The sequence below is a fragment of the Vicia villosa genome, unplaced genomic scaffold (assembly GCF_029867415.1).
Source record: "Vicia villosa cultivar HV-30 ecotype Madison, WI unplaced genomic scaffold, Vvil1.0 ctg.005584F_1_1, whole genome shotgun sequence".
In the NCBI taxonomy this organism is placed as follows: domain Eukaryota; kingdom Viridiplantae; phylum Streptophyta; class Magnoliopsida; order Fabales; family Fabaceae; genus Vicia; species Vicia villosa.
Genome location: NW_026706650.1, coordinates 46287 through 74263, shown reverse-complemented (window position 1 = coordinate 74263; position 27977 = coordinate 46287). Strand labels below are relative to the sequence as shown.

The 27977-nt window shown below is 34.9% G+C and overlaps 2 long non-coding RNA genes across 3 annotated transcripts; both read left to right on the top strand.

Moving 5' to 3' along the window:
• The first annotated feature begins 20783 nt into the window (after positions 1-20783).
• LOC131642680 (uncharacterized) lies at positions 20784-24748 on the top strand. Of its 2 annotated transcripts, none has more exons than XR_009295966.1 (6): positions 20784-21161; positions 21250-22794; positions 22886-23133; positions 23272-23376; positions 23637-23712; positions 24126-24748. It is a non-coding gene; the product is annotated as an uncharacterized LOC131642680 (long non-coding RNA). The 2 variants fall into 2 exon arrangements; XR_009295965.1 differs by having other exon boundaries at positions 24120-24748.
• Positions 24749-24791: 43 nt separating this feature from the next.
• On the top strand, positions 24792-26650 carry LOC131642681 (uncharacterized). Its single transcript, XR_009295967.1, has 6 exons — positions 24792-24839; positions 25035-25126; positions 25453-25557; positions 25670-25933; positions 26079-26198; positions 26361-26650. It is a non-coding gene; the product is annotated as an uncharacterized LOC131642681 (long non-coding RNA).
• The last annotated feature ends 1327 nt before the right edge of the window (positions 26651-27977 follow it).

Sequence of the window (27977 nt, the reverse complement as noted above, 5' to 3'; positions counted from 1 at the left end):
TCAATAAAAAAAACCAATTTCCCTGTAGAGTCTACTTTAGGACAACCACTCAAACAAATCACTAGTAGAGTCAATCTTCAAACCTTGGTCTTTCATTCATCAATTCCTGTTTAACAAAAGCACAACCCTCAGTAGGGTCAACCTTTAGGATAATCCCCAACAGAGTCAAAATCCCCTCTGAGTCAAAGATCCCACACTGGTAGATCTTTCCCACTTTAAAAAGTCAGCCTCAACCTTGGGCTCTGTACAAGGCACTTACTTCCCTTTAGAGTCAAAAACCTTATAGGTATTCCCCTAAAGATGGTCCTTCCACTGTTGAAGCCAAAATTTACTATTAGCAAAAAGTCTAGAAGCAGTTTCTTCAGCTAAAGATGGCCAGTCAACATTTAGATTCTTCATTATTGGTTTAAGCTGGTAAAAATAAACACAAAATAAAGATATTGTTTGTATAATAATATGATAAAATAAATAATAACAATAAGATTTAATCAAATAAAGTAAAACTTACTTCGTCCAGATTAGCTGATTTTTCTTGGCAACCCCGTATCTCAATGCCTTTTTTACTCGGCCAAAGGCCGTGTATTGTAAATTTTTGTGGTAATGGAGAGACACATTTACCATTATTCACAATGCAGAATGTTGGGGGCCATGATTGAGCTAGCATAAAATGGAGGTGGTGGTGGTGGTGGTGGAGACCTTAACCTAGGCTTACCTAATTCTTCATATGGAGATTTTGGTGTTGGTGTTTGTGAAGGTTTAATGGAAGGGGGTAAAGCATCAGAAAAAACAACATTCAAAATAGAGCAAGTTAAAATGACTTGTAGAAATGAAGTAACAGTCACCATTGTAAAGAGAGGGAATTGAGTAATTAGCAGAGAGTGTTTAGAGATACTTCACCCTTTTATAGCCTGTTGAATTTACCTCTCTATTATTAATTACTAGTGTTTAATACAATCCTAAGCTAAAATTACAATTCAACAAATTAATCAAACAAAAACAAAGAATATTATTATGCTATTCGTTTACACTATTTAAAATTTTTCATTGATCAATTAATACCATTAGTTCCAATAATTGATACAAATAAAGAAAAATGCAATATATTCACAATTACTTGTTGTAGTTGAGATCTAATTACTATTTTAATTTAACAAATTTACAAAACAAAGAATATTCCCATTTAGCTAAATTATAAAAAATCATTATATAAGTCATTCACAGTTTTTAGAAACTTTCATTTTTCATTGTTAAAATAGTACTCTTAAAATGAAATTGAAACAAATTAGGAAGAAGAAAATTTAAAAATGACTACTCCACCACATCCAAAATTAAACGAATATTATTTATTGCTTCAATAATAAATAACAATAGAATTTATATTTGGTTGATAAATTTAAGACGTCTCGCCCCATAAAAAGTGTTACATAAACTTGTACTATTAATTAATGTATTTTGATGAATCAAAGTAAATATTTTATTTAGATTGTGTGCAGTTCTTAAATAATTAAATATTTAAGTTATGAAATTAACTTTATTTTTTAAAATATGTTTATTAATTATTGTTTAGAGTTGAGATTCCATAAATATGAAAAAAAATTATAATAATATCGTTAAATAAGATATGGTTGGTGACTACATACTAATATTTTATTAAAGTATGTAGTTCTTAAATAAACAAATGTTTAAGTAAATAAATTTATTTTTCTGTCAAAAAAAAAAGTAAATAAATTTATTTTAATTTTAAATTTTTTTATTAATTATAGTTTAGTGAGGTAATTAGGTGAGTTGATGTTTAATAAATATAAAAAATTAACATTTTATAGTTAAAATTATTTTGAAACAAATTTTTTGTAAACGAGACTTTTTTTTATAAGCCATAGAAAGTAGTAAAAAATACATGAACTTCTTTTTTCCTCATAAGTAATATGTATTAATACGAGTACAATGGATAATAAATCTTAATAGAATGGAGGCCAAGAGAACACGAGAAATTCTTGGAAAGACGATTATAAAAAATAACTAAGAGGATTAAGAAACCAAGACCTTTTATCAAACACTAGATGACCTTTGATTATAGATCTGAACTACTTCTACGATAAAGATTTCGACAATGCGAAAATTTCTGGGGTTGCTTTTTGCCCACCATAAAAGAGAGTGTCAATTCTCATTAACCACAAAGTCCAAGTGACAGCAAGTCATATTAGAAGACGCAAATTTCTAAAAAACCTCCCTCTCAAGAGGTTGTCAAAACAGCTAAGCCTATGTTTGAAAACTTTGATTATCACGGTGAAAAGTCACGTTTAAATTCTTGTTAAAGAGTGTTAGTTGAAGTCTTCGACACTATGGAGTCAGCAAAGGAAAGAAAATACCTTTTAAGGTATTATGAGTTTTTCGATAAAATAACATGTTTGACAAAGGTATTTAAATTTAAAGTTGACATGAAAGGAAAAAAACGTATAAAAAAGGAAGTAAAAACTTTTAGGACTTCAACTGCAATACGAAAGAAATCGACAAAGGTGTGTAAATGACTTGTATTAACAAAATAAAAATAACATTGAAAATAATACTAGTGTTACACGTACGTTCTCAGCAAACTCTCTCTTACGCTTGGTACTTGAGTATTTTTTGAGTGATTTTGTACAAACTGAACACACTGAATCCTAACATTAAGACTCCTATTTATACTAATTTGATCCTAATAGTCTTTTCCTAACGAAATGCCATGTTGCCCTGCTTCCACGTGTCCCTTTGGCTGAAACGAATTACTTTGAAATTAAAATATTCCCGCTCGAAGCTCTGGAACGCAACCAATGTGACTTATCAAAATACATATATCTTTGAAATATCTTGAACTATCCTCAATACTTATTTTTGAAACTTTGAACTTTTCATCTTAAGCTCCAACTCGACATAGAGAAAAAACTCTCATACGAAGAAACTTTGAGAAATAGCTTTGCACAACCATTTCCTATTTTTTCTTCGAAACATACTATCTAAAATACTTCGTCTCTGATTGTCGAAATCTCCAGCTAACAAATTGCCCCCAATAATTGTCTATTTCGAATAAAATGCATAAATGGTCATTTCTTGTCACTTCAGATTTCGACCATTTTAACCTTTCAGTTTCCCTAAATTTAATGACGTCATAGTAATCATGACGTCTCCTTCAAAACGTCTTATCAAGACGTGCGTAATTAAGGTGATAATTACCCATAATAAGTAGGAGTGAGGCTAAAACTGTGGAGCCACCTGAACGACCAATCACCTTTGAACGCGTGTCCCACTAACTTTTAATCATAAAAACTTCCGAATTGCAAAGATTAATTCTTGCTTCTATAAATAGTGACTTTCGTCACTTTTAAAAACTTTTCCTCTTTCTCTCTCAGAAACAAAAACATTATGTTATTTTCTTCCCCAAAAAACCCATTCACAAACTTGCATTTTATCCAGCAAACCTCAACATTAATGGCTTCCGTTGATCAAAAGCTCAAACAAACGCAACTTTATGATGCTTCTCAACCGATCATAAAGATATCAAGGCCGCTGCAAGTAGGAAACCAAGAGTACGTACCAAAACCTCTTTACCTTGAAGAAAAACGCATAATCTATGCTTCCAGGTACTAATCTCTCTTGAAATTGCATGTTAAACACACGCATTTATGGGTCCAATCCCTGACCCTAATGTGAATGTAAACTCTGAGTTTGTTCCTAGTTATCATAGGTCTATGCCGATTGTAAGCAGAAACAAAGTTGATGATAAAGGAAACCCCATTTTAGTTTAAACTATGGAGATTCGACAAAACCAAGCTACGTCTTCGATGGAAGCTTTAGTAGCCCAGGAAACCATTCAATTAGAATATATGACAAACACCCTGAAGGTGTTTCAATCCATCCCTTTAGAGAAAGATCGTGAACCCTATTATGCTTGGTTAGAGAAGGTTGTTGTGAAAAAGTCTCAATTCTGGAAAGACTTAGGAATTTATGATTTAATCCAACTATCAAAAACGGGACTTGAATAAAATCAACCTATGTTGTTGGCGTCTTTGTACTTCTGGGATGCATCCCACAACACTTTCAACCACCCATGCGGAATGGTCATACCCACACTCTTCGATGTTGCTGCCATTATTGGGCTTTGCCCAATTGAAGAATACTTCGATCCTAACTATATAGATGTGGATACCATTCAGTTTGGTGAAAGTAAGGCTACCTACACCCTTTTTACTGCGAAACACCATAACAAAGATAGTGTTGACGTCTCAAACGAAGAACACATTTCCTTCCTGGCACTCTGGCTGTCGAGATGTGTCTTTTGTTCAAGGTCTCTACAAGTGGCAAACCAACTCGACTCCAATCAGAATCTAGACTTGAGCTAGATGATTCTTGGATACCTTTGTAAGTCACTAGACTTGTTCAAGGTCCAAAATGGTTCACCAGAGAGTTCCCTGCTACTTTTCCAAAGCACCAAGCTGAAGCGATGGTTATTTGGGAGGCATCTCTTAAGCCCCAAGATGCTATCTCACAGACTTAGGACTACAAAGAGCCATTATGGTCTATAAAGTTATCAACCCTATCTGGTTTCGAGACAGTTTGGTCTCATTCAAATTGAAAATTCTAGTAACACACGCTCGATGTCAAACTGGATGTTATGACATCCAGAATTACGCAGCACGGACAATAATAACAAACAGCATAAAACAGTAAAGAACACACAGAATTGTTTACCCAGTTCGGTTCAAACAACCTACTCTGGGGGCTACCAATCCATGGATGAAGTCCACTATCAGTAGTATCAATTCAAAGCTAAACTCCCCCGTTTACAACTTATCACTTAATCACTACCCAATGACCCTTCTACCTAGGTTCTACCTAGATATGGAATATCTTTATCCCACTCCCCCTCAATCACAGCAGTGATTACACATACACAATAAACAATTACAGATAGAAGACACATTTCAAATACACACCTTGATCTGCTTAAAAGCTTCAATCAAGAGACACACACTCGTGCTTAAACGCTTAGAGTGACACAACAAAAACACAAACTAATTCCAACGCAATCATCAAAGATAATAGCGTGGATCACAAGAGACAGTTACAGAACAACCGTTCTTCACAATACACAATCTTCTGTCTGTGTTCCAAATTAGGATTGCAGTTCTTTTTATATGCAGTCTTGGGCCTTGGGCTTTTTAAGAAACACATTAGGGTTAACAAAGTTAACCTAATTCACACGCCAATTGTCTGTTACATAATGTGCTGTCAGTAGGGTCTTCTGAACGAAATATGCAGCACTCAATAAAAAGTTTCCTAAACAAATAAAAGTAATAAATTAGGAAACACAATTAATAAAAACTAACAACTCCTGTTGTCACACATGGATGTCATGACATCGATCATGACATTCCTTACAAAACCTGTATTAGCTCCACACATATATACAACCTGCATATACACAATCAACCAGGTATGTTTTATCAATAATGCAGCCAACATGCAAAACACCTTCAATCTCCCCCTTTGGAAATTTTTTGGCTAAAGCATCCTGTCATACCATAACAGAGAAAAACTTGCAGCGGATAACCAAAACACAAGCTAATACAAACAAACAACATACATCACCAGTATGCATACAGTGCTCAGACAAAAACAGACAGACAGCCACAAGAGTAGCACAAGCACAAAAAAATCAACACAAAGATAAGCAAATAGAATTGTTGATCACACAAAACCACCATTCTTGTTGTTTTGGGGTGACACATAATACTTCTCTCCCTGTTTGGCCACAATTGTTGCCAAAGCCAAAAGAAGTGTCTTCTCCACCTGTATTTTTGTTTTTTTTTTGTGTTGTTGTTGTTTTACTCTATGGTTATTCAAGGATGCAGAGTCCCAACTTGCTTTGCAAGTTCTCAAACTGTGTAGCATCAAGAGCTTTTGTGAAGATGTCACTGATTTTGTTAGCAGCATTCTCGTCACTCTTGTTAGAATCATCTTCAATATGCATCATATGTACCACTTGCATACTTACATCATTTAGATTTCTTTCAGGGTCGCCCTCTTCTGAGTGAGTGTGTGTGCAAGGTATTGTTTCAAGAGAGATGAACCGAGATTGTTGAGGCATCTCAACATTGTGAGTTAGCTCTAAACCTGTTTCTGAGGTAAAATTGCACTATGTGATCATACTAGGGCTATTATGGTGGGAGGTCATCTGATAGTTCTCCTGGATATCTAGCTTGTTGGCAATATCTGGATCAGTAGTTGACTTTTGTATGATGTTACATGTGTACTCCACCTTGTTTTTGATGTAGTAACGTATTGTTACGACATTCCACTCTATATTCTGGTGAGATACACCAAGGTATGTCCAACTTAATTTAAACCAGTTCAACAGATTAGTAGAAATCACACATGTCATCAGCTCAGCATCTTCAGTTGTGATTACAAGAATCCTGCTCTCCTTTCTTACTTGATCTTCCAAGTGTGACTGTGAGTCAAGAGCTCTTTCCATCCAGAATCTTGTGACTTGGTCTATCTCTAGAATCTTCTTTCTCAAGGGATCCTGACTGTTGATGGATCCCTTCCTTGGGACAGTATTTGGAGCAGTGATCTCCTTTTGAATGATTCTTTGAATATTTACTGAAGAACATTCATCAACCCCAGATGCTTTGTTCGTCTCAATTTGCATAATTGAGCTCTCAGCCAGTTTTGATGTTAAGACATCTGTATTAACATTGACCTGATATGCTGAGTGAGTCAACTCACTTCCTTGTACAATTTCCTGCTGAGAGAGGGAATTGAGTAATAACAGAGAGTGTTTAGAGATACTTCACCCTTTTATAGCCTGTTGAATTTACCTCTCAACTATTAATTACGTGTAGTAAGTTACTTCTAATTTCTGTTATATCATAATAATACACTCCAATCCCTTTGTCCAAAAAACACTCCTATGCCAAAATTACAATTCAAATAATTAATAAAACAAAAACAAAGAATATTGTTATGCTATTCGTTTACGGTATTTCAAAATTTTCATTGATCAAATAGTACCATTAGTTCCCATATTTGATAAATCAAATTATAATATAATTGATACAAATCAAGAAACATGTAATATATTCACAATTACTTGTTGTAATTGAATTCTAATTACTATTTTAATTTAACAAATTAACAAAATAAAGAATATTTTAATTTAGCTAAATTATTAAAAATTATTATATAAGTCATTCACAGTTTTTAGAAACTTTCAATTTTCATTTGTCAAATAGTACTGTTAAGTTGATGAATAAAATTTAAATGAAATTGAAACAAATAAGGAAGAAGAAAATTTAAAAATGACGACTTCACCACATCCAGAATTAAACAATTATTACTTATTGCTTCAATAATAAATTAAATAAAAATAAAATTTGTTTCATAAATTTTAGACGTCTCTCCCCATAAATAGTGCTACATAAACTTGTATTAATTAATGTTTTCTGATTCTTATTAACTGGATCAAAATAAATATTTTATTTAGATTGTGTGCAGTCCTTAAATTAGTAAATATTTAAGTAATGCAATTTAGTTTATTTTTTAAAATATGTTTATTAATTATTGTTAGTGGGATAATTAGGAGAATTGAGGTTAAAAAAAATAAATTATAATGATATCGTTAAATAAGATATGTTTGGACTACATATAAATATTTTATTTAAAGTGTGTAGTTCTTAAATAAACAAATGTTTAAATAAATAAATTTATTTTAATTTTTAAAATATTTTTATTCATTATAGTTAATGAACGTAATTAGGTGAGTTATTGTTTAAAAATTATAAAAAAACTAATAATATTTTTAAAATTATTTTTAAACAAAATGTTTGTAAACATTTTCTTTTCCTTTTGTCAGGCACGTCCATTTCGGTTCGAATACGAGTACTGTTGGGGCGGCCCTTTTTCTTTCGTCGCATCATGTCATTATGCCAAACTATCTCCCCATCATACTCAGACCAATAATCCTCCTTCGCTTCCACTGGAAATGCCACACTGTATACCTGGAGCAATGTCTCAGCCTAAGGTACACTAGATCCGGGTGTAGGATCTTTTACACAGCAGAATACCCAAAACATCCTTTAGAATATAAATCAAACAAATCAAACAATTAAAGTGATCCTAAGCTTTAAGGTAACCCCTCTTTTATTCGAAAGCGTCCCCAGCAGAGTCGCCAGTTTTGTAATACGGTGAACTGACTTTATTTGAAGTGTGCGGATAGCAAGAGTCGCCACCGACTTTTATTTTATCCAATAAGAAAGGCTAAAAGAACAGAAAAAGACCTTTTAAAGATTTTGAGTTCGGGGGGTAAGTTATACAAAGGGAATGTGTAAGAGACCCTTTGCATCCATGGTTATCCATGGGCTCTTAATTGCTTAGCTCACTTAGTTTTCAAAATGCTTGACTTGTTTGAAAAGTAGGGTGTGAATAGAAATTTGAATAAGAACTTTAGCTTGTAAATAAGCGTAGTCTTTTTGAAAAGTTTCTTTGAAAAGAAGTGGGAAAAGATTTTGAATTTGAATTTGAAAAAGAGCAAGCAATTAATAGCAACTACCCTAAGTTTAGAAATTTGTTCTTTTAGCTTTTCAGGGCGAAAGGGTCTATCCATACCATGAGAGGGCATGAAGTCTTTCAATTGGATGTTTAAGGGTCATCGAGGATAATCGTTCGCCACAAGACTGTCCCATGCCATAAAGAGGGCAGGTAGTCTAAGGAGAGGATATAATAGTCATTTAATTTTTAGGCAACAGGCGAGGATACCTTAGCAATTGGGACAATCGTTATATTTTTATAAGGCAATCTCAAGGGAGTTTCAATAACTTTAAAGGCAATATTGCTTTAGGTATCAGCGGAATCGAGGGACTTTGACTATTTAGTATACTTAGAGGCAGCAGAATTATAAGGCAACAGGCAACAAAGGCAACAAGAGGGATTACCCTAAAGGTGTGTGGGTGCAACAATCACGTGGTTAACTTCGATGATATTTATCTTGTAAATTAGTGATCTATGTTCAATTCATGGTTTATCACTCCCTAGGGTTACTAACCACGCAGTTTAAAATTGCAGAAATTAAAGGCAGAAAAAAATATAAAGTCCTACGCTATTACAATAAACACCTGTAGGGAAGGGGAAATAAAAGACAGAAAATAAGAGGGATCAATAATTAGTTTAATTATCTTGAATGCCTTGATCTTCCTCGAACCCTTGATTGACTCTGAAAATTGAAATGAAAATAATAGGAGTGAGTGTAAGAGAGATCCATTGACTATTTGAAGTAAACCCTATTTTGGACAAAAGGCAAAAATAAAGTAAAATAATATTTAAATAGGAAAAGAATTAAAAACTTAGCTTTCGATCCGATATGGCGTGTAATCGGAGGATCTTGAGGTAACCCTGAAAATTTGCACAAAGAAGGGAAAAGGTTAGTGCATTAAGTGATCTAACCCTAATTGATTACGAACCCTAAAAGTTTACAAACCCTTATCCTGAACCTAAAAGGGTTATTTAAGAAAACTTATTGTGACCCAAAAGGTTTATAAGGCTTAAAAATGCGTTAGTGGATAACACCTACCAGTGATTAGTGATCATGATAAAATCAGGATTTGAAACAAATGATAAGAAAATATGCACAACCAACAATAATTCTTTATAGAATTATAAAACCATTATTTTTATTATTATGAGGAAAATCGAATCTTTGATTAAATAAATTCAAACGGTATGAAAATATTATTTTACTAAAAAAGATGATTCAAACAAAAATATTAATATAGAAAAAAAATAAATAAATAGATAAATAAAAGATTTATGTAATTTAAAAATAAAATAAAAATAAAAAAAACAACTCAGCTTTTGATCTAGTGGGGGCATCCTGTGAGAGACCATGGTGGATCAGCATGTCCTGGGCATCAGATTTGGCGCAAGAGAGATCTAACGGTGGCTGATGACTAGTGCATAATGTGCATTCGTGAGAGAGGAGTACTAGATCTGGGAAAAAGATTATAAAACAAAATTGTTTCAAACAACCAATTCAAAGGTTAAGCGTGGGCCCCAATTTTCTTTGACCGACCAATCGTGATAAGAGAGTGGGAATTGTTTTGCTGACTGGCCAATGGTGCATCTCAGAAACACCACGCAGGCATATGACCGGGCCAGGAGAATTCAACCGCCGCGGGTGACCGGAAAACACCATCATCTCCGATGGGTGTTTTCTCCAACCTGCAAAAACAATGAGAATCAAAGCCTCACATGGAACCTACCCCCCCTAAATCAGGATCTGCGAACACGATGGTGGCCATGGCTTGCCCTAAAAATCATCGTATCACCGGCTTCGTCATTCACAGCATTCCAAGGTCCTTCAATGGCATGATACCGTTCAGGCCCTAAAGTCCACATGTAGCACGTCATTCCTCCCTTAATTATCATCGTGAACATGAACAAAAGCATCAAATCTATTAAAAAAGCATAGATACTTAAAAACGAATTCCAAGACTTTAACCAAACTGGAGTTCTTGAACATGGCAATTCTTGGCCGATTTAGGACGATGTGAGGACATGGGCACGTTCCTGGAAACCTCTAGAGGATAATTGGACGCTTTAAATCGAATGAAAATGGCCGGAGACTAGGATTTGAGTTCGCCCTAGTTCTTGCAACTTTGTTATTTGGAAACCCTAGCTTCTCCTTGCAAATTTTTCGTCCCCTATGGCTGCATATGTTGGTGTTTATATATGTGATGAATTAGGGTTGGATATTTGGAAATAAATCATGTGATTGATGAGAGAAAACTTGAGAAAATATTTGATTGGAAATATGATGCAATCTTTCTATTTTAACTGCATTCTCTTTCCAATTTCTTTTCTCACGATTTTGGAATGATTATGTGGCATATTTGACAAAAAATTGAATCAATTCTGAAGCCAAATCAAATCTTCTATTATTTTTATAATTTTATTTAATTAAATTATGATTTTAATGAATAAAATCTATAAAATAATAAATAAAAACAATCAAAATATAAAAGATATATTTCATGGTCGTGGATGGGCTTAAGATGATGTTAGAACAAAAAGAAATCAAGCCCATTTAGAAGAAGAATCATTTTGGACCATATTTCTCTTTGTACACCTCTTGAAAATTGCTCAACTTGCACGTGTTGTAACCTTCTCAATTTTCCATATTTTTTAGTGTTCTTGGACTTTTTAGAAAGCTTGAAGAGTCCTTTAAACACTCCTTTTGGTTTCATCTTCATTTAAGCTTCCATGTTCATATACACTTCTTTGCAAAAAGATGACTTTTTGTTGACTTTTAGAAGGACCTATAATGTATTGGCTCATATCTCTCAAATGAAGCATTTCTGGCATTGGCATGTGAGAGACAAAGTTGTAGAGAATTCAATTTCCTTCAAATTGAGCTTTGGATGGACAATTTCAGATGTTCCATGTGAAATTTATGGCTAATCAAAGTTGGGTTGACTTTCTCCTTAAAAACCCTAATTTAGAAACTTTGAGTTTTGTTGATTTTGGAGATTTCCTTGATGAATCATGATCAACTTTTGATCAAATGATGAATGTAACTTCAAAATATTGATGTTGACCAAAAATCAGAAGTTTTGACTGTAGTTTGACCATAGTTGACTTTTAGGTCAAACTAGTCGACTGTTGATCGTTTGGGCCATTGAGTGAGCAATCTTTTGAACCAGAGCTTGAAACTTGGCATGAGGATACTTTGAGGCATATGAGAGACCAAGGGTTCCATTTTTGGTCTTAGAACTTGATTTTACTTTGAAAAGGTCAAAACCCTAATTTGAGGATTGTTGTTTAGGAGAGTGTGCATCCACTTAGATCTTGAGTTGTTGATACTTGGATGAGCTTGAGTATAAAAATGTGGTGGGCAAATTTTGGGGTATGACAGCTGCCCCTGTTCAATCTTCTTATATCTGAAGATGTAGATTGGCATGTGTGCCTGTCGAAATCTGAAGGTAGAAGAGGATTGAACACTAGAATACCAAGAAATTTGCCCTTGCTGGTGATGAAGGGACTTTTCGGAGATGGGCTTAAAGATGCCATCCAGGCAGAGTATTATCGGAGATGGGCTAAAAGATGCCATCCAGGCAGAGTATTGTCGGAGATGAAGTCAAGTAATTGTTGCTTGAGCCATAAAATCTTAGCACAATAATTACTGGCCTCCACATATTCCGCCTTGGCGGTTGACAAAGCAACGGAAACCTGTTTCTTGCTATGCCAACTCACTAAGGAGTTTGAGAAGAAATGACATGTACCACTAGTGCTTTTCCTATCCAATTTGCAACCGGCAAAGTCGGGATCGGAGTACCCAACCAAAGAACAATCACTACCTTTTGAGAACCATAAGCCATACTTAGTTGTACCAACAAGATACCTAAGTATGCGCTTAACGGATTTTAAGTGAGACTCCTTAGGACATGATTGGTATCTTGCACACATGCAAACACTAAACATAAAATCGGGACGAGAAGCAGTAAGGTAAAGTAGGGATCTGATCATACCTCTATACCTTTTTACATCAACCAGCTTACCATGTTCATCCCGATCAAGATTGACCGCGGTAGGCATTGGGGTTTCAATGGCCTTTGACTTTGTCATGTCAAAGCGTTTGATAAACTCTTGACAATACTTAGTTTGAATCACAAATGTGCCTTCCTTTAGTTGCTTTATTTGGAGTCCAAGAAAGTAGTTTAGTTCACCCATCATGCCCATCTCAAATTCTCCCTGCATAAGCTTAGAAAACTCCTTGACAAGAGTCATGTTAGTAGACCCAAAAATAATATCATCAACATACACTTGAACCAATATAGAATGCTTTTCATGTCTTTTAATAAATAGATTGGTATCTACCTTCCCTCTTTGATCAAAAAATTACTAAGTCGCTCGTACCAAGCTCTTGAAGCTTGTTTAAGACCGTACAAAGCACGCTTAAGTTTATAAACATGATCGGGATAATCAACGTTTTCAAAACCGGGAGGTTGAGATACATAAACTTCTTCATTAATAAACCCATTTATAAAAGCACTCTTAACATCCATTTGATATAGCTTAAAGTTTTGTGAGCATGCAAATGCAATTAACAAACGTATGGCTTCGAGTCGGGCGACCAGAGCATAAGTCTCCTCATAATCGATCCCTTCCTCTTGGATATACCCTTGAGCAACAAGACAGGCCTTCTTGCGAGTAATAATCTTGTTTTCGTATAGTTTGTTTCTAAACACCCATTTAGTGTCAATTACTCGATGGTCTCGCGGAGGAGGGACAAGGTCCCAAACCTCATTTCTCTTAAATTGGTTCAGCTCTTCTTGCATAGCTAAATACCAATGCTCATCGATTAATGCATCTTTGAAGTTTTTAGGCTCAATTTGAGAGACGAAAGAATAATAATAACAAAAGTTACTTATCCTTGACCGTGTTGTTACCTCTTTTGATATGTCTCCTAGAATGTTCTCCATAGGATGGTCCTTAGAAGATTTCCATTCAAGGGGAAGATCACTTTTGTCACATGGTTGATCTTCCACTTTCTCTTTAGGTGCTTAATCCACTTCCTCTTTAATATTCTCGGGTGAGAGGCAATCTTTATCTTTATCAAGTTTAGCATCCGGATCCTTAAGTATACTCTCAGTTGAGATACCTGCACCATTAAGAACACTACACTACCTTTGTCGAGTATTGCACCTTCGTTGTTATCATCATAGGTCACAAATCCTTTCTTCTTAGCCACAAAGTCATAGAATAAAGATAAGTCACCCGTCATATGTCTTGAGCATCCGCTATCTAGAAACCATCTTTTCTCGGATGGCTCAAGACATTCCATCTATAAGTTTAAACAAGGGAAATAGGTACCCAATTTTCATTGGGTCCTTGTGTGTGAGTGAAACAAAGTTTGCTCTTGGGAATCCATTTGAAAATGCCTTTGGGAACCAAAAATATCCTAAAAAGACATTTCCTAATGGTATGACCCCTTTTGCAACAATATAGACATGTTGAGTTTGGATGGTCATTACATTTGCTCGATTGGTCTTTTATCCCATAAGTATATCGTTGATATGGATTTATCATACTATTTTTGAAATGTGATCGATCAATGGCATATGTAATCTTGGGTAGTGAAGCCTTGTCTAATTTGGCTTTGATAGTTTTAACTTCTTTTTGCCAAATGTGACAAGTTTCACATCCTCCCCATCTAAACCAAGAACTCTTGTCATCTTCTCCTTTGTCTTTGATACTTTCAATCATAGATTCCTTGAGAGTTTCTACTTCCTTTTTGGAATTGGAAACTTTCTTCTCAAGGTATTTGAAAATCTTTTTATTTGAAGCTAAGCGCTGAAAGGCTTCCTTAGCTTCATGATGTAAAGTATCAAAGGTAGGGGTGGCAAAACGGGCCGCCCGCCCCGCCCGCCGCCCGCCCCGCCTTATGTCCGCAAAAAAAACGAGCGGGGCGGGCATGCCCGCCAAGTAAAATGGACATAAAAGTCATGCCCGCCCCGCCAAGATGGCGGGTTGGCGGGCGGCGGGCTTACCCGCCTATTTTTATTTATATTTTTTTAATAGATTAATAGGCTTTTTTTACCTTTTAATTAAACTTTTCACTTATTTTTTAAAATAATTTTTTATAAAAGCAACTTTTTAACAAATTTACTTAAAAAAATATTACATATATTTATAAATAAATGTATAAAATAAACCATCAAGAATTAAAATTACTAGAATTAACTAAAAAAAGAGTTAGTTTTGGAGGAGAGGCGGGTTTTGGCGGGCGGCGGGCTTTGGCGGAGCGGGTATGGCGGGCGGCGGGTTTTTGCGGGGCGAGCTTTGGCGAGCGGTGGGCCTAAAATCCCAACCCAACCCGCCATTTTTTGGCGGGTGGCGGGCCGGCCCCGCGGGCCACGGCCCGTTTTGCCACCCCTAATCAAAGGCATGCTTTAATTCAAAATAAGACATAGCATCAACATTATTATATTTCTCATGACTTACAATCTTTTTCTTCTTTTGATGTGCCATGAGACATAGGTTGACCGTTTCCTCTTCATCACTCGAGCTTTCTTTGCTAGATGAGTCATTATCACTCTCCCAAGCGATATAGGCTCTTCTTCCTTTTGTTTGCTTCTTTTCAGGTTTGCTCTTTGCCTTATCTTTCTTAAGCGATGGGCAATCCGGCTTGTAATAACCCAGCTTAGCACAATTGTAACAAGATCCTTTAGGTTTAATTTTCTTACTCTCATCTTGCTTGTTAGGCTTTGCTTGACGTCTATAGTCGACTAGATTGTTATCCGAGTGTTTGATTTCATTCTTTCGAAGATACTTATTATACCTTCTCACGAACAAACCTATGTCTTCATCCAGACTATCATCTTCGTCACTAGATTCACCATCACACGCATCTTTGGTGGATGACTTTGAACTTGAAGCCTTTAAGGCAATAGACTTATTTTCGGTGTCCTTTGACTTCTCTTTCTTTTCTTTCTTTTCGTGCTTGTTTAGGTTCATGAGATCTTGCTCATGTTCTTCAAGTTTTCCAAATAGAGCCGTGAGATCCAATGTAGAGAGATCGTTGGATTCTTTTATTGTCGTGACTTTAGGTTGCCATTCCCTACTAAGACATCTCAAAACTTTATTAGTAGCGACAGCATTGGGAGTAATGTGTCCTAAAGTGTGTAAACGATTGATAATATGAGAAAATCTCTTTTGCATTTCAGCAATGGTTTCACCTTGCTTCATGTGAAAGAGATCAAACTCTTGCGTCAAAGTATTGATTCTACCTAGCTTAACATCATTAGTTCCTTCATGGGCGACTTGTAGTGCATCCCACATTGCCTTAGCCATTTGGCAATGTGATACGCGAAAGTACTCATCAACCCCTAAGGAAGCTATAATAATGTTTCTAGCTTTCCAATCATACGCGTAATTCTTTTCATCTTTTTCATCCCATTGTGGTTCAGGTTTAGGTCTGGTAACGCCAGCATCGTTGGTTATGGTGATAGCCATAGGACCATTGACAATGACATCCCAGATTTTTCTATCAACGGAGTTGAAATGAATGCACATACAGTCTTTCCAATAACTATAGTTTTCTCTAGTGAAAATAGGCACTTTATTATATGCCCCCTTTTGACCGTTCTCCATTTTCTAAAAAGTTATATGCGAAGCACTAGATAAATCGGCGCTCGTGATACCACTTGTTAGACGATAGGGATGATCTAGAGGGGGTGAATAGACCACCTTTTTCTACTTAAGAAAATTTTAACTTTTGAAACGTGATTACCCAGAATCAAACTTATCGTCTTGAACGATCAAGTTATCGGGACCGGATATGTGCAATAACCGAACCAGATGAAGATGGTGAATTTGAATTACTCGCTTCAACGAAATTATCAATTTGCTAGCATACACAATTAAATGAATCTTACTCACAATAAACTGTTTCACCCAAATTGACCAAAAATTGAATGTGTAATTTTATCAAACACTTGGTGAGCGATTTTCACCAAGCTTCAAATTTTGCTAAACTATGAATTTTTACCGAAAACGAATATAGAAAAGATAAAACTAAAGACGATAAAGAACACGAGATTTGTTAAGGCAGTTCCTCTATCGTCCTCGCAGGAGTACGTCTGCCCCTAATTTCAATCAAAATTAGGAAAGTTTTATTTGATTGCAAAATGTTTAACAAGGAAAGAGTTTACCAATCACCAACTACACACATGCAGTAAAATTGAATACAAATCTTTCCTCCCCTTGATTCAAGTAGAACAAAGTCAATGTCAATGATCTTCACCGATCAAGACCCCGATCCTTCCTTTTCAATCCTCCGGTTGTTGCAAATTTGATGAGCGAATCTACAATACCTCAATTCCTTATGCTCGGCTGAATTGAATCCAAAGTGAAGCGATCGTCAAAAACCTTCAAATCAAACCCTTGATGAAGAAGGAAAAACCCTAAGGTTTTATACAAGAAACACCCTCAACAATCTTCACTCGAACAAGACTATATTCTACCATCGAACCTTATCAACGCACGTTCCTTACTACGATCGAAAAAGATTATTATGTGTGATTTTCGATCAATAAGTGAAAGGTTGAAGATGAGAAGAAGCTTGAGTATATCTTTCACGTTTCTTGTTGTTTTGCTTGAGAATGATCAAAGACAATATATACCACACCCTTTTCATTAGCCACTTAGAATCAGCAAAAAACTAGTAATTTTAGCGATAGGTCGACCTGTCCATCTGTGTAGGTCGACCTATTGCAATTCTGCACTTGTTTTGGAAGCGAACGTGACACATGCGTCGACCTATGAGGTCGGCGTGCGCTTACCCGATATTTCCTCAATGTTCCATGCGTCACCCTGTAGGGTCGGCGTGCGCATTCTCGAGATTTCCTCAATGTTCCATGCGTCGACCTGAACAGGCAATGCATCGACGCATTCTGCCCCAACATAGAATTTTCCTTTAGTCTACCAATAGGTCGATCTGTAGCATCAGTGAGTCGACCTGTTGAATGAATTTTGCCAAAAATGCCTTTCCTTAATGCATCCACTCGATTCCTTTGTTTCCACATTAATTAGGTCAAATTCATAATGTTTTGACATCCTGAAAATACACATTGCCCTCACAAAACTACCTCCCCATCATACTCAGGCCAGTAATCCTCCTTCGCTGCCACTGGAAATGCCACACTATATACCTGGAGCAATGCCTCAGCCTTGTAAATTGGAGATAGTAGTGATAATGTGTCTCAGTGCGCAAATGCACATGCTGCTATGACATGTGAGCAAGGCATACGAAATGCTTGTAATTTTCCACAGTCGCACCAATGATCATCTAGTAGAACCCGATATTGTTGTCTCGGCAATCCTTCATTGTGGTCAATTGTTTCTCGAACACAGAAGATGCGGTTGAATTGATCGAAAGTAGTTACATGATGACTGTTGGCCTTCGCTGATTGTTCTTTAATAAATTTCATGCAACTCTCGCTGAATAGTTGACCCAATTCTCTAACAGCACTCCACCTCTTACCTCTTGTTGAGGATAGAGAAGTCATCCTAAAGTAGGTTGCCTCCACTAGTGCAGTGATAGGAAGGTTTCGAATGCCCTTAAAAACAACATTCATGTATTCTACTAGATTTGTTGTCATGTGGCCCCATCGCAAACCGTTGTCGTAAGCTCCGGTCCATTTCTCCCTGGAAAGGTTATCATCCAACTTCCCGCATCCGGATTTGACAATACAATTTCACTCTGATAATGTTGGAAAGAAACTCCAACTGAAGGTGAAGAAAAACACAAGAAAGGGGGGATTGATATGTGTTCTTTATAAAATAAAATTTCACTTTCTATACTTTTCTTTTTCTTCTTTTATATCTCATTCTGTTGGATATGCTTTAGGAAATATAGCGGAAGCTTTGTGATGCATAACCAAAGAGATATAATCATTTAGTTTCTTTTTTTTACAGAACTTCTGACTATGTTACGTACAATGAATACAACATAGAAGTTTTGGATCAATATAAACATTCAGAAAGTAAATGACACGTTCATTTTTATCCTAGTTCACCTTCTCAACTAAGGTTACCTCAAGTCCACCCTTCTAAGTTGATTTTGCCTCTCTCAACCGAGGACTTAATCCACTATAACCAAACTTGATTATAACTGCACAACCAATTGTTGTAACTGACTTCCTGCACAAGCTACCCGCGAGTGACTAACCCTAGATAATGAACCATTCAATGATCTCAACAAGATATAACGTTCATCAACCTAGTAACACCTGCACAAGTCAACTACTCATGACTAACTACAATGAACTGTTCAGTGATCTGATTCACAAATATAACATTCATTGACCCCTTTGAACTTCTGACCTTCACTCGGTCTTCTAAGAGGATTTCCATAATGATCACAGTCACTGTCATCTCAAGCTTCAGGCCTTTACCAGGTCACTCAAGGAATCATCACCAATTTTTATGGTTACAATACAATGCTTCTTAACAAGCAGATTTTCTTTTTATCTAAGTACATTTTGTTTTGACACATTGACAAGTGATTACTTCACATGTAAGGATTATCTTGTAGTCTTGTTTGTATCTTCTGAACGAAATTTGTGCATCTTTGTTGGTAAGAAGAGTAAGAGCATTAACTCCCAGTGTTGAGTGCTTCTTCACGTTGATCTTCGTCTTCACTTCATCTCTAAGAAAATTTAGAGCAACAACTCTATTTTAAGTTTCTTATTGATTTGATCTTCATCTTCAGCTGCTGATCATCATACTCTTGAAGAGCTAATAACATTTTTATTAATTCAGAAACCTCTAAGACTAAACTAGTCCTAGACCTCTTGAGAAATTTGTCTCAACTGTTCTCTCAAGAAACTGTTGTAGTGTAACTGCAAAAATAGTGTTTAAGATTGCTTCTATAAAGCATTAATCACAACTGTGATATTTCACTAATATTTTGTACATAATATTTGAACTCAAAGATTTGGTTAATCTTCAGTGCATGAGTTCATTGTGTTGTGTTGGTGTTCTTTTTGTATGTGTCAATTATTTGTTTGATGCCCACACCACACACTTGAAGATGTGATTTTGTGTGTGTGTGTGTATATATATATATATATATATATATATATATATATTCAGATTTTTGCCCGTTTTAATCTTGGTTATTGGAGAGAGCAATAAATGCTTGCGTGTTTGCTTTTTGCTTTTGTTTTCTCCAATGAGCTGCATGTGGATAGCTTCTTAATCAACCTTGGGAGTTTCACTTTTTGAGTGTTACAGCCGCCTTGCTAATGATTATGTTTTTAACGGTATCTTCCTTTTTGAATCAGACTGCATAATCTTCTATTCAGCTTGGAATATAGCTTTTGTATCAGTGTGTTTGCCGCAATTTGGTGCTTGATTAGAAGTTGCTTTAAGACTTTATTATCTTTGCATTTATTCATCTTTGAACATCAAGTTTTAATGGTACTTATTTTGAATTATCTTCTGAAATCGGAAACATATAGTTAGAGTGCCGCATTTGCTTATACAAAATTTATTTGCTTGTTATCATCAAAACACTACAAATATGATTAGAACCAAACTATGTTATAACAATCTCCCTCTTTTTGATGATGACAAAACATTTATGTTCTGTTCAAAAATTAAGTATATAAGAGAAATAATCTCCCCCTGAGATGTATAATCACTAGTGCAAAAAGTTTAATATAATTTTAAAATTTACACCCAATATACTAAAAACGGGTGTAATTGAGAAATGCGATGTCAATTTCGTAAATAAAGTGTCATTTTAAGCATTATCAGATGACAATATACACCCTATTTTTTAAAAACGGGTTTAAATTAAAAATATTATTATAATCAAATCACAATTACTCCCTTTAAACTAAAAAATGGGTGTAAATTTATATATTAAAAAATTTATTTAATTTAATTTTATAACTTAAAATATGTAATCTATATGATATATCAACAAATAATTAAACATTATTAACAAATTAATGAGTAAATATTAATGGGTCTAAGTTTATTAGATAAATAAAATATTAATGTTGCACAGTAACAAAACTCTAATTCTAAATTCAGTTTTTAACAAATTTCACCAGAAACGGAATCGAAGAACAAAGCCGCATCAAAATTTTCTAACAAATTTCTGAGTTGTTCTAAAAGAGAATCCAAACCTTGCTGCCAAAATCGCTCGTCAACGCTTCCTCTGGTGTTTAAACCTTCTTTTCTGTTTGTTTCCGCGGGTAGTGCGCGTAATCTAGCTTCCCAAAATCGCTGCCAACCTTGTTTCCGTTTCTTTTCTTCACCAAAACCCTAATAACGAAAAGAACTCTTTGCAGCTTCTCAATCTTCCATCTTCTTCCTCGCTCGCTCGCATTTTCTTCCATCCACGACCTATTTCATATGATTCACACCGTCCTCACCGTGTCTTTAGGGCACACTTCCACTTCATTCTTTCCCTTCAAACCTTCTCACCTTTCTTCTTCAATCGCATTCCACATGGAGGAAACTCCTCTCTTATCTTTCAAGTTAAAGCAGTCTAACCAACCCCGCATCACCAGTCAAGCATCATCACACAAGCACGAAGCTAATGCAGTTTCTCCAAGGTTCAATTTTGCATTTGGATTCATGGCTTTTGTTTTATACTTGTCACAAATTAATGCAATGTTTACAATCTTAATGTTGTGTGTGTAGAAATGAAGAATCAGTTGTTCATGGACTATCTGAAATGATTGTTGGAGTTTTGGGTGGAGGTCAACTTGGTCGCATGCTTTGTCAAGTTGCTTTTAAGATATCAATTAAGACCGTGGTTCTAGATCCTCAGGAGAATTGTTCGGCAAGATTGTTATGTTATCAGCTTTGATGAATTGCATTATTCTTTACTATGTAATCTGAATATTGTATACTATTGAATCTTTTTAGGTATAGTTTATCGTGACTTAAAGCCCGGAAATCTCTTACTTCAGAAGGATGGCCATGTTGTATTAACTGATTTCAATCTATCATTTATTACATCTTGTAAACCCCAGATATACAAATTTTCAAATATTCATAACTGCTATGGGATTCTAAATGTTCATCACAGATTCACAGTTATATGATGATATGATATCTATTATGGAGATTTTGGTGTGTTGGTTCTTAGATAGTTCTATTGTGGCAAATGGTGTTTATCCTATAATCATTTCAATTCTCTGCAAATGTACCACTGATTTGTCTTATCATTATTGCTTAGAATTTTGTAGCTGAACGACTCCTAGTATGTCATATGAGTTCTTGAGCCTAGGTTCTCTAGTTACTCTATTAAAAATATACCATAAAGCCAAGATTTCAATTCAATGCTTGTAACCTACTGTAAAATTTCAATTGCAAGCCAAACTATAAGGGTTGTTCATTTCACTTGGTTGGTTGTGGATTAAAATTCTGGTCTACCTGTTTTCTGATTATTTTATGGTTTCTGGAATTGTAGATGTTGGTTTTGTAATATTGATTTTAGGGAGTGAAAGTTCGGTACCTGTAAAACATAACTCCAAAAAAAAACTTAGTAAAGGAGCTATCATTGCAATTTCTGTTGGTGGAGCTGTTCTGTTATTTTTTGTAGTACTTGTCACTGTTCTTTGTTGTTTAAAGAAAAAATATAATGGAAGCTCGAGAGTTGTTAAAGCGAAGGGACCTAGTGGTGGTGGTGGTGGTGGAAGGACAGAAAAACCGAAAGAAGAGTTTGGAAGTGGCGTGCAAGAATCTGAGAAAAACAAATTGGTTTTCTTTGAGGGCTGTTCTTATAATTTCGATCTCGAGGATTTGTTGAGAGCTTCGGACGAGGTTCTTGTAAAGGGAAGTTACGGAACCGCGTATAAGGCTATCTTGGAGGAAGCAACAACAGTTGTAGTGAAACGGTTGAAAGAAGTTGTAGTAGGAAAGAGGGAATTTGAACAGCAGATGGAGATTGTTGGAAGCATTGGAAATCACCCGAATTTTAACACTTATGGATTACTTGTATAATATTCACGATACAGTGCTTTTGCAATTCATCATTTTTAGAAATGCCGAAAATATGTTGCTAACACTGTTCTGCATCATTGAAGGCTCAGGATAATACAGATGTATTAGCCTATTGGTTGTCTAATACATCTACTTTATTGATGCTGCTACAACGCACCCTCAAAGCAAGTGGAGCTGCTAGCAACACCTCAGCGGCGGAGAAAAGCATCATCTTCTCTGTTTGGAAGGATGTCTCAAGTAAGAAGCAGTTGCTTATCCTTTCTGAACGAATTTGGTCACTTTATGTAGGTTTCATTTTTATTCTGAATGAATGGATTTGTAATTTTAGGAGCTAAGGGCATCTCCTCAAAGTGATGGATTGCCTTTTATAAATGGAAGAAGTCTTAGTAGACTTGATGGTTTACGACAAGTAGAAGCAAAATATTTGGCACTTCTGTTTAAGCAACAACTTACTGCCTTCCTTGAGAAGTTAAATGGAATGATGGGTGCTGATTACTATCAAACTGAGGTTGAGATTGCATCTCTGCTGGCAGAAGAAAAAGCCCCAATTGGTGTTGGAGAAAATACTGAAATCAGGTACGTTTTTGTCACACTGAAAACTAGTTTGATTCATACAGAATTCCCGTGTTTCTGAATTCTAGACTAGAAGAACAAGTTACAATTCAAACTGAGCCACGCTTGATAATGCACATATCATAACATAATATTTCTCAGGGTGTTGAAGAAGCAGATAAAACTAAACAAGGATTTTACATTTAGTCGGCCATCATTGTTATACTGAGGAATTCAACAACTATATGAAGCACTTCAAATTATCTGGTCGGTCTCTAGAGTTTATATATAAACATTGTATTTCTAAATTCTTAGATGCAAGCTCATGGCAGAATCAATTATGGTTTTAGTTTAAAAATATTCACATATTTTTCATCTGTCTAGGATTTAAATAAAAAGATACACAGTTTTTGCACATGTCTAAGACCCCGCTTTTCAGTTTTTGCAACAATGAATTTTCTTTGGACTATAATGATTAATTCATTTAATACTATATTTTATGAATAAGATGTTGTATATGCTTGCAGGAGACTCAACAACAACAAGCTGAGATGAAGGTTACCAGTGTAACTCACTAATCTGATAAACCTCAAGATCCTGCGAGTGAGCTAATTGTTTATTTCCGCTTAGATCTTCTAATTTCATTTAGACTAAAGTTTGTTATTATTAATAACAATTAACAAGGGAGTATTTAGTTTTATGCATGAGGTATAAACTATATATTTTGTCAACCATAATTTAAGTCATGCACCTTCTTCTCAAACTCTTATAGATGTTCTAGCACACACAACTTTCTTGGTCATTGATTTTATTGGTAGAAGGAGTAGACTCTCCCATAAATAAAATGATGGAGAAATGAATTTTATAATAGAGGATTGAATTGGATGTTGGGAAGACAACGACATATATGTAGATTCTAGATTTTAAATTTAATGTCAACTATATTAGACTTGTTCATACTTTATACACAAATCAAATAATGAATAATCTTCTATTTTTTTCTATGCAAGCTTTAGCATCACAAATGCATGATGTGCCGCATCTTCAATTGCACCTCCATGTGAATGAGTGGTCCCTCATGTTTTATTAATCATCAAACGCAAGAACAACTAAAATCTCTGCCATATCACTGATTTGATTTGCGAAATGAAACTGTGTCAAAGAGAAATCGAAAAACTGCAACTGCACAACACTGGCTTTCTTGCTCAGAAACGTCTCGCTCGTGGTTTGAAACTCAACCATACTGAAGTTGTGGCTCTTATAGCAGCACAGGTTTTCTTTTTCTCTTTATCGACTCATTTCCAATAAGATTGGAGAGTTTGTTATCTGATTGATTTTGTTTGTGTAGATTGTTGAATTTGTTCGGAATGGTGATAAGTCTGTTGCAGAGTTAATGGCAATTGGAACACAACTATTAGGAAGGTATAATATGCTCATTTTGTTGCACTTTCATTCAAAAAAGTAATACTAGTAGAATTCGAAGTTCTTCTCAACGATTTGTCTTTTAATGGAGTTCAGTCACTTCGTTTCATTTTTGGAAACTTAGTTCATGAGGAAAAAAAGAATTATTGTCAAGTAAGTCTATACTAATTAAAAGGTATTTTATGAATGATATCATTAAGTAGGGTGAATTAATTTAGTTTTGCTTATAGGAAACAAGTTCATATAATTAATGATATCACAGGAAACAAGTTCTTTCATCTGTTCCACATATCTTAGAAACTGTTCAGGTACTCACATCATCATGGCAATGATTCTATCATGCAAATACTTTTCTGAGATTGTTCAAAAATCACTACCAAATACCTTTTCATTTGTTATCATGGTTCTTAAAAATTATATAGGATGCAGCTTAAGTTCTGTTGTAATGTATCACATACCCTTCTTCTATTTCTCAGCATTCTTCATTTTTGTTGAATTCACAGATGAAGTTTCAGCTATACTAATTGATTTGGGTTCAGATACGTGTAAAGCTGGTTAAGCCAGAGAAGATGCTCCCAAGGCCGTGTTTCCTTCTGTAATGTCTTCATTACACTTTTTATTATTCTTCTTTTTTAATTTTTAATTTTTTGTAGTTTTCCCCCAGTTAGTGTGGGTCTGGATGACACTTGTACCTTTCTATATCATTTTATGGTTTTCTTTCTTCGATATATATTTCATAAGCAATGAGGGGTTCCAACTGCCAAAGTTCAGCCCCGGATAATGACAATGATTCGTATTGCAACATATAGTAATTGTTTTTATTTTCCGTCTAAGCATGTATTTTTTAAAGCTTTTTGCTTCCCTCTCTTTACATAAGTTAATGATGCTTGGAAGATTAAGAGACGTTTCTAATCTATGCAGCCACTAAGAAGTGCAATTGCTTCAACATTTTACCCTGATCTCAGCATAGAAGATGATGATATATTTGTCTCAGATGGAGCAAAGTGTGATATATCTCGTCTCCAGGTTCATTTTGTATTTTTTTAAATAAATTTTGCAATGTTAACAAACTTAATACATGCCATAAAACAGAAGAAGTTGTTCATTCTAGACTACTATGATTTTTTCATGTCATTAGTAGAGGAAGTTAGAAAACTTGAAGGCACAACATTGTATAGATCAAGGACTTTGTTCTTCCTTACACACGACAACGCGTTAAGACCTCTAGCGATTGAGCTAGCTTGGCCGCCGATGAATGGAAAGCCACAGTGGAGGCAGTTCTAAATCCAATTCCCCTTTTGAACTGGTTGCATCACTACGCGGACACACTAAATCTGTTGTTTGCCTGGCTGTTGGATGTAACAAGATGTTGTACTCAGGATCCAAGGATCAAAGCATCAAGGTATATTTTGATTGTTTGGCAATAAAGAGTCTCTGTGAATCTTCAGTGGTTTTTTGCTTTTCTATTTTAGCTCTACACAATTGCTTGTTGCTTAATATATGTTTTGTTTGATAAATTGATAATGATTTCTTATTGTTTTGTTCAGGTTTGGGACCTAGACAAATTTGAGTGTTAAATGACACTCAATGCGCATACAGGAGAAGTCACATCCCTTATTTGTTGGGACAAATTCTTGCTATCCGGTTCATCAGACTGCACTATCGAGGTCGGTTCATCAAACTGCACTATCAAGGTCTGGTATAAAACCGTCGAGGATACTTTGGAAGTTGCATATTCACACAATGTAGAAAACATTTTTTAACATTTTTTAAGAAATTAGAGGTTTGTTGGGTGGCTCTGAATTGCTATATAATGAATAATTTTGTAGACTTTGCTTGAGAAGATGAAGTCGGTGTACACGAATGTAGAAGGTCTTCCTCCATATCGAATTGTGGAAAGCAATTGCTTCTCCATGGCGTGGTATTTTGGCCATGGATGAATCCAATGCTACATGTGGAAAGCGGTTGGATTCAATTGGACTAAAGAACACCGAAGCTAACCGTCAAGTATGGCGTAAAATTATATATGAAGAAAGTGTTATGACTTGGTTAAAATATAATTTTTATGTGTATGATTTTATAGTACTTGAAATATTATGAATGCACATGATTTTGTATACTTTTTGGTTAATATTAAAAATATTTTGACTTAGTTAAAATATGATTTTTATGTGTATGATTTTATAGTATTTGCAATATTATGACTGAAAATGAAATATAACTAAATGGTGTATATGAAATAGGGTGTAAATAGATTTAAATATAATATAATTGTTCATTCATAAATGACGTATTTACACCCGATTTTTATTAAAATAGAGTGTAATTAAGAAGGTATCTACACCCGATTTTAATTAAAATAGGGTGTAATTAAAATGTAATTACGTCCAATTACACTCGATTTTTATTAAACTAGGATGTAATTAAAACGTAGTTACGCCCAATTACACCCGATTTTTATTAAAACAGGATGTAATTAAAACGTAGTTACGCTCAATTACACCCAATTTTTATTAAAACAGAGTGTAATTAAAAACGTAATTAAGCCCAATTACACCCGATTTTTATTAAAAAAGGGTGTAATTAAAAACGTAATTACACCCAATTTTTATTAAAATAGGGTGTAATTAAAAACGTAATTACGCCCAATTACACCAGATTTTTGTTAAAATAGGGTGTAACTTTGAACATATTTACACCCGATATTCTTAAAATAGGGAGTAATTACGAACGTATTTACACCCGTTTTACACCCGTTTTAAACGGGTGTAAATGCGTTAGACATTTCTCACCCTGTGGATATACACCCGATTTTTATTAAAAATAATGGGTGTAAATTTAATAAAAAACGGGTGTAAATTAACATTTTTGTACTAGTGAATCTCCCCCTGAGATGTATAATCTCCCCCTGAAATAAATACTTGAATAGAAATGTAAATGATAACTTCTCTGAGTAACTTATGTATCTTCCAAAAGTTCTAAAGTATCTTTCTTTCGGATATCACATAGAATGCTTTTTACTTCAGAAGATCTTTCATTCAGAATGAGTTCGTGCACTTCTTGAGAAAAGTTCTTTCCTTTTAGAGTTTATCTGCAGACATTCAGAAATAAACTTTTTGTACTTTGTACTCATTAGCTATGTTCTGATCATTTAGAATAATATTTTCCTTTACGTGTTTAATGATCAGAATATTAGTTATGTCGAATATCAATTCTCCTTCTTTAGGGATATATATCTTTTAATGAGTATTTCAAAATTTCTAATACTTACTCAACTTAATTAAATCTCCCCCTTTTTGTCATAATTAAAAAGATGTAAAACTGAATAAAACAATCAATAGAGCACACAAAGATGATCATAAAAAAATAAACAAAGTATCCAAAAGTACCAAATTCAAAGCAATTCACAAGGTAAACAAAATATTGAAAACAGTAAGAAGATCATA